The 6,876-nt window shown below is 42.7% G+C and overlaps 1 long non-coding RNA gene across 1 annotated transcript; it reads right to left on the bottom strand.

Moving 5' to 3' along the window:
• Window positions 1-269: 269 nt before the first annotated feature.
• LOC148138226 (uncharacterized) lies at window positions 270-6,427 on the bottom strand. The gene is made up of 2 exons (XR_015754034.1): window positions 6,002-6,427; window positions 270-530 (listed from the first exon to the last, which is right to left on the bottom strand). It is a non-coding gene; the product is annotated as an uncharacterized LOC148138226 (long non-coding RNA).
• Between the last annotated feature and the right edge of the window lie 449 nt (window positions 6,428-6,876).

Raw genomic sequence — 6,876 nt, 5'->3', positions numbered from 1 at the left:
CAACACTTGAACTCCTTCCTTCACTATCACTCTATTTTAAGGTCATCTTTTTTATCTCTGTTGTCTTTTATTTCCACTGGATGGCCTGTCTTGCCGGAGGAACAGGGCGAGATCACAACTGTCACATGAAGGTTATGATCCTCTGTGGATGTCTGTCAAGGAGCTACAAGATATCAATGTGAGCCTGTCTTTTTTTCTGAACTTCCCCCCCTCCCTGGCGACAGCAGAATACAAGGTGTTCGATGATAAATGAGAGACGGACAAGAGGCAGTGATCAATGAAGTGAGTTTTATTTCCATCTATTAGAAAGCAAAACGCCGGGGACATTGTCTCGCTGAATGGAGACTATCTCGAAATGAAGAAATGAATGGGAGCTTCATTCGGTGTCTCAGATGGGTTCCTTTCTGGGATTTGTTTACTTTATGGGGCTTATTTCAACGAGCAGCACTTGAAAATTTAGACACATCTGAAAGTGAGTATTTCACCTTTTATTTTGCATTGGTGTAACCTGTAAGTCTCTGCCCGACATCCTGTGAAACAGACAGAAAGAATTCGTCAATTCCGTTGTTCGTGACCCACAAGGTCAGAAGTATATTGACTGCTCTCTTGGACAGATGTGAAACGGAGGTTTATAAAAATAACGATTGAACCTATAGTTTGTCAGTTGTCGGGCTGACCAAAGTGTGTACCGTCTGTACTGAACCTGGCCATGGGTAGAACAATAATCACGTTGTCACCAAATAATGAGAGAGCAAACCTGTGCTCAGTGTTCCAATGGTGAGTTCCCAAATGCATGTCAGAGCTGTCACTGAGCACATTGCTGCAAGTGAGGTCTGGCCAATCAGCAATGTAAGTGGAAAGAGTCTAGGACAACCAATCATGACGCAAAACTGCCTCGAGGGATTGAATGGCCTCCTTCTCTTCACAAGAACATTCCGTTCATTGTTCACTGAGAGGTGTACTCATCTATCAGACCACGAGAAATAGGCCACTTCGCCCCCGAAGCCTGTTCTTCCATTCAATAGAATCATGGTGATTCGACATACCTCATGTCCACTTTCCTTCCCTTTCCACATATTCCATCATTCACCAACTGACCAACAATTCATCTCTCTCAGCTGTAAATATAAACAAGGACTCTGGCCCCACATAATGAAAAGGTGCTCCAACACAGGAAAAAAATATATCCCTCCCTATCTCAGTCTTCAGTTGGTTCCCCTTTATTCTGAGACTATACCATTTGATCCTAGACTCTCCTATAAGGGGAAATATCTGCTCAGCATTTACCCTTAAGATCCATAAGAATCCCATACGTTTCAATGAGATTATCTCTCAAGGTTGTAAACTCCAGTCAGTACACTATCACACTGCTAAGTATTCACTCCAGAGACCACCCCTCCATTCTGTGATCATCTCAGTTAACCTTCTCTAAACTGCCTCTAAAGGCTTTTTTTCTTGAATAAAGGACATTTCCAATACAGATTTGGAACTCACCACAAAATCAGCATTGATAGGTTGTATCAGCAACAGGATGACAATGACAAAGAGAAACACTTCCCCATTCTCTGCTCACTACATTGGTAGCCACTCTGAGACGATGTAGGAAAGGATGCTTTTGGTATGAATTACGAATGTATTAAGGCACAAAATAGCCCGATTGAATTTCATAGTCGGGCACACTCGAAACTCTGACTGATTTCTTCCAGCACCTGGGAATGGTTCTGCATGTCGTTTTCAAAGATGCAATGACCCATTGTAAACTTTGAACTTATTCATGTACTGGCAATGATCACTGTGAAAAGTACTAGGGAAACCTTGAGCAAACTTAGTGCTTTTCTCATTCTTCTCAGAGTCATGGAGGGCCCCGGGAGACATGAAAACAGCTAACATAACAGCCCTGTTTAAGAAGGGAGTAAGGCAGAAGATGAAAAACGCCTGAACGATTTGGCTAACCTCAGTCATGGATAACATCTTGGAATCTATCATGAAGGATCAGATTTCTGAATACTTGGAAGTGCATAATACAATAGGTAGAGTCAGCATGGTTTCATCAAGGATGCTTAATGCCTGAAAAATCTGCTAGAGTTAGAGACATGGAGTCATAGAGATGTACAGCACAGAAACAGGCCCTTCAGCCCAACCGTCCATGCTGACCAGATATCCCAACCCAATCTAGTCCCACCTGCCAGTACTAGGCCCATATCCTTCTAAACCCGTCCTATTCATATACACATCCAAATGCCTTTTAAATGTTGCAATTGTACTAGCCTCCACCATTTCGTCTGGCAGCTCATTCCACGCACGTACCATCCTCTGTGTGGAAAAAGTTGCCCCTTAGGTCTCTTTTCTATCTTTCCCCTCTCAACCTAATCCTATGCCCTCTAATTCTGGACTCCCCCACCCCAGGGAAAAGACTTTGTCAAATTATCCTATCCATGCCCCTCATAATTTTGTAAACTTCTATAAGGTCACCCCTCAGCCTCCGACGATCCAGGGAAAACAGCCCCAGCCTGTTCAGCCTCTCCCTGGAGCTCAAATCCTCCAACCCTGGCAACGTCCTTGTAAATCTTTTCTGAACCATTTCAAGTTTCACAACATGTTTCCCATAGGAAGGAGACCAAAATTGCATGCAATATTCCAACAGTGGTCTAACCACTGTCCTGTACAGCCGCAACATGACCTCCCAACTCCTGTACTCAGTATTCTGACTGATAAATTCAAGCATACAAAGCGCCTTCTTCACTATCCTACCTACCTCCAACTCCACTTTCAAGGAGTTATGAACCCGCACTCCAATGTTTCTTTGTCCAGCAACACTCCCTAGGACCTTACCATTAAGTGTATAAGTCCTGCTAAGATTTGATTTCCCAAAATGCAGAACCTCGCATTTATCTGAATGAAACTCCATCTGCCACTTCTCTGTCCATTGGCCCATCTGATCAAGGTCCTGTTGTAATCTGAGGTAATCTTCTTCGCTGTCCACTACATCTTCAATTTTGGTGTCATCTGCAAACTTACTAACTATCCCTCTTTATGGAGAACCAATGGATGTTATCTACTTGGACGTCAAGAAGGCCTTTGACAAGGTGCCGGACAGGAGGCTATTGAATAACATAGGGGCCCATCATGTTAGAGGCAAGGCGTTAGCATGGGTAGACTGAGGCTATTTGGCAGAAATCAGAGTATCGGGATAGAAGGGTTCTTCACAGCCAGTGACAAGCAGCATTCCTCAGGGCTCCGTGTAGGGTCCACAAACTTTCACATTAACGATCTTGATGAAGGGACTGAGGGTATTCTGCCTAAATTTGCAGATAATACAAAGATTGTTAGAGGGGCAGGTGGTATTGCGGAGTTGGAGAAACTGCAGTAGAATTTGGACAGATTAGGAGATTGGGCAATGAAGTGGCAGATGAAGTATATCGTGGGAAAGTGTGGGATGTGGGGTCATGCACCTTGGTACAAGCATAGAGGAATGGACTATTTTCTCAATGAGGAGGAAATTCAAAAGTCAGAGACTTAGGAGTTCTGATCCAGATTCTCTCAATATAAACTTGTCGGTTAATTTAGTAGTTAGGAAGGTAAATGCAATAATGATAGTTATTTCAAGAGGACTTGAATATAAAAACAGAGATGTACGTCTGAGTCTCCATAAGGCTATGGTCAGGTCACATTTGAACTATTGTGTGCAGGATTGGGCACCACATCTCTGGAATATAGTACAGGCTTTGGAGCGTGTTCAAAGGAGATGCACAAGAATGATCCCAAGAATGCACAGCTTAATTTGTGATGAACGCGTGAGGACTCTGGGTCTAAATCGATAGAGTTTAGAAGGATGAAGGGTGGTCCAATTGAATCTTACAGAATACTAAATGGCCAAGACAAAATCGGTGTTAAGAAGACGTTTCCACTGATAGGAGAGACGAGAACCCTAGTGTATTGCCTTTGAATAAAGGGAAGATCTTTTAGAACAGAGCTGAGGAGAAACGTCTCCACTGATAGAAGGGTTTCCACTGATAGGAGAGACGAGAACCCTAGTGTATTGCCTTTGAATAAAGGGAAGATCTTTTAGAACAGAGCTGAGGAGAAACGTCTTCAGTCAGAGAATGGTGAATCTGTGGAAATCACTGCCACAAAAGGCAATGGAGGTCAGGTCATTCAGTATACCTAAGATTAAGATAGCTATGTTCAAAGGGATCAAAGATTAAGGCGAGAACACCGGAGAATGGGGTTGAGAAACTTATCGGTCATGGTTGAATGTTGGAACAGACTCGATAGGCTGAATGGCCTAATTTCTGTCTTATGGTCTTATCAAAACTTAATGCTTCTGTCAAGCCAATTAGTTATCAGTGTACAGAGATATCTAACTGTATAATATTTGTCGTGGTGAAGGTTTGAATACAGTCGTCTTTGAGCTTAAAATAAGTATTGTTCTGTGGTTATGGAGATGATTTGGACATTATTCCGCTGCTGTTTCTTGAACAAATATCTGAGTTTGCCAACACAATAAGGACATAGAGTCACAGCAGCTTCATAAGGAAAATGAGACAGGATGGCGACTAGCTCCTCTTCAGAAGTAAACATTGAGAAAAACAACATTCAATCGTAAGAACCTGCAACAATTGGAAGAGAATGGTAGTGGTTTGACCTGATAGTCATCACACCTCAGACAATGGGAAGGCTTGAGAAGGTGGGACCTGCCATGGTATGAATGGAGAGGCAATGTCAGATAAAGTCATTTGAAAAGAAAATAACAAATCGTGTATGATGTAGGAAGTGGTGAAGTTGTTCATTTGGCAAAGCAATCTAACTTTCATTGAACTATGACCACCATTTACAGATGCACCAGACAAAGCATTTTGCCTGGATGCATCACAATCTAATGCTCTGTCTAAGACTGGAAGAAACTACAGAAAGCTGTGATCACTGTCTAGATCAACAAACAAGCCAACCTTCAATCCATTGACTCAATCTATACTTCTTGCTGCCACAGAAAGGCAGTCAACATTATTAAAGGCTGCTCCCCTGACCCCCACCCCAGTTATGATTTCTTCCAACCTTTCTGAGTCATATAAAGTCATAGAGTCCTACAGCACAAAGACAGGCCCTTTGGCCCAAACTGGTCCATGCAGACCAAAATGTCCATCCACGCAAGCTGCATTGACTTGGACTTGGTGCATATCCTTCAAAATCTTTCCTACCCATGTCTTTGCACATATGCCTACTTCCACTGGCAGCTTATTCCATATGCGCACCACCCGCCATGTAAAACAGTTGCCCTCAGGTTCCCCTCTAAGCTTAAACCAATGCCCTCTCATCCTCGATTCCCCAAAGTTGAGAAAAAGACTGAGTGCATTCTTTCTCTTCTGTCAGACAGAAGGTACAAAAGCTTAAAGACACATACTGAAAGGTTCAAGAACATCTTATTCCCCGTTGTTATCAGACTTCTGAATGGAAAACTCATATTTGAACACTCATGTTGACGTTGCTTTCTGTACACTATTGCAGCTGAAACTTCATATTGCTCACTCTGTTTAATTACCTCTCTGTATTTGCGTGTTATGATCTGCCATACTGCAGGCAATACATAGCATTTCATTGTACTTAGGGACATAATAAATCAAAATAAATCAAATTCATTTCTAACATCGCTCTGCACCATAAACTCCAACATCGATGCAATGGCAATCATACAAATGTGGAAATCTGAAGTACTTTTTGCAGACAGTGACAGATAAAAATAGGCAAGGTAAACACAGGGGAAGATAATTGGCAAACAGAAAAGGAGAGATGGAGAAATAGTGAGGATAAAGAAAATGAGATAGAGAGAGCAATCAAAGGGAGACTCAGACCGAATAATCAGGGAGAGACTACGGAATAGAAAAGCCAAAAAAGAGACAAAACAGGGGAGTGAGGTGGGGGTGGGAGAGGGGAAGCAGAGTGAGCTACTGGGAAATGAACAGATCAGGAAAGGTACAGAATTGTAATAAATAACTGACAGCACCCGTTCCAGAATCCCAAGACGTCTCACAGTGATGGACACACATGCCTGGCAATTGTCTGCTGTCATTGTTTTGTTGGGGAGGGGGGCACAAAGCAACCATTTTGCACACAAGTAGTTTCCAATGTTACCAACAACGTAACAGCTGGTCTGTTGTAGAGATATGTTTTGGTGCCAATTCACACTGGGGGAGGGATGCAGTGGAAGGGTCGTTGGGGGAAACCACAAGGTCCGATTCCATGAAATATTTCAAGTTGGGAAGTTTCAGGATCCAGTAGGAATATTCCAATTGGAACTGTGTGACGACCGAGTTGGACAATTGCTTCCGAGGTCGATTAACTGAAACCTGCCATGCAAAGGGGGGTAGAAGCAGGCATGTCATGCAGCTTTGGACGTATATATGCATCCAGAATGGGGAGCTGTCGCAGAAACATCTGAAAAAGAGAAGTGTTGTTATTTGCATAATCTCCCAGCCTCTTTGAAAGATCTAAATGCATCATTTCTTGCCCAATTGTAATGGGTTTAAATACAAACTCAGTCTACTCTTGCTTTTCTGCATGACATTCATGGCATCAACAAATAGCAACCATTCGTTAAGCTGAACAAAGCATTGGCATGATTTCCAAGTTGGTTTTTTTGTGTCGTGGGTTCCATGTGGCAGTCTGGTATATGAACTCACAGCTCCTGCATCAGAGATCAGAAGATCAGAAATGATTCTTGCTGCAAACCACAAGAACTCTCAGTGCCTTGTCTGTTATTGATGGCTCTTTATGATTAAACCTTTGTTTGAGAATCAGTTGTAGATGAATTTCTACTCATGGTTACAAAACCAAGTTAAACGCCAGGAGGCCAACACAATTTCAGGGATGCGAGGGAAC

This window comes from Chiloscyllium plagiosum, unplaced genomic scaffold (assembly GCF_037043375.1).
Source record: "Chiloscyllium plagiosum isolate Xiang-an unplaced genomic scaffold, Cpla_swu_hap1 HiC_scaffold_41, whole genome shotgun sequence".
NCBI classification, from domain to species: Eukaryota; Metazoa; Chordata; class Chondrichthyes; order Orectolobiformes; family Hemiscylliidae; genus Chiloscyllium; species Chiloscyllium plagiosum.
Note: the sequence above shows the minus strand (reverse complement) of the source record. Positions and strands in the feature narration are given on the sequence as shown.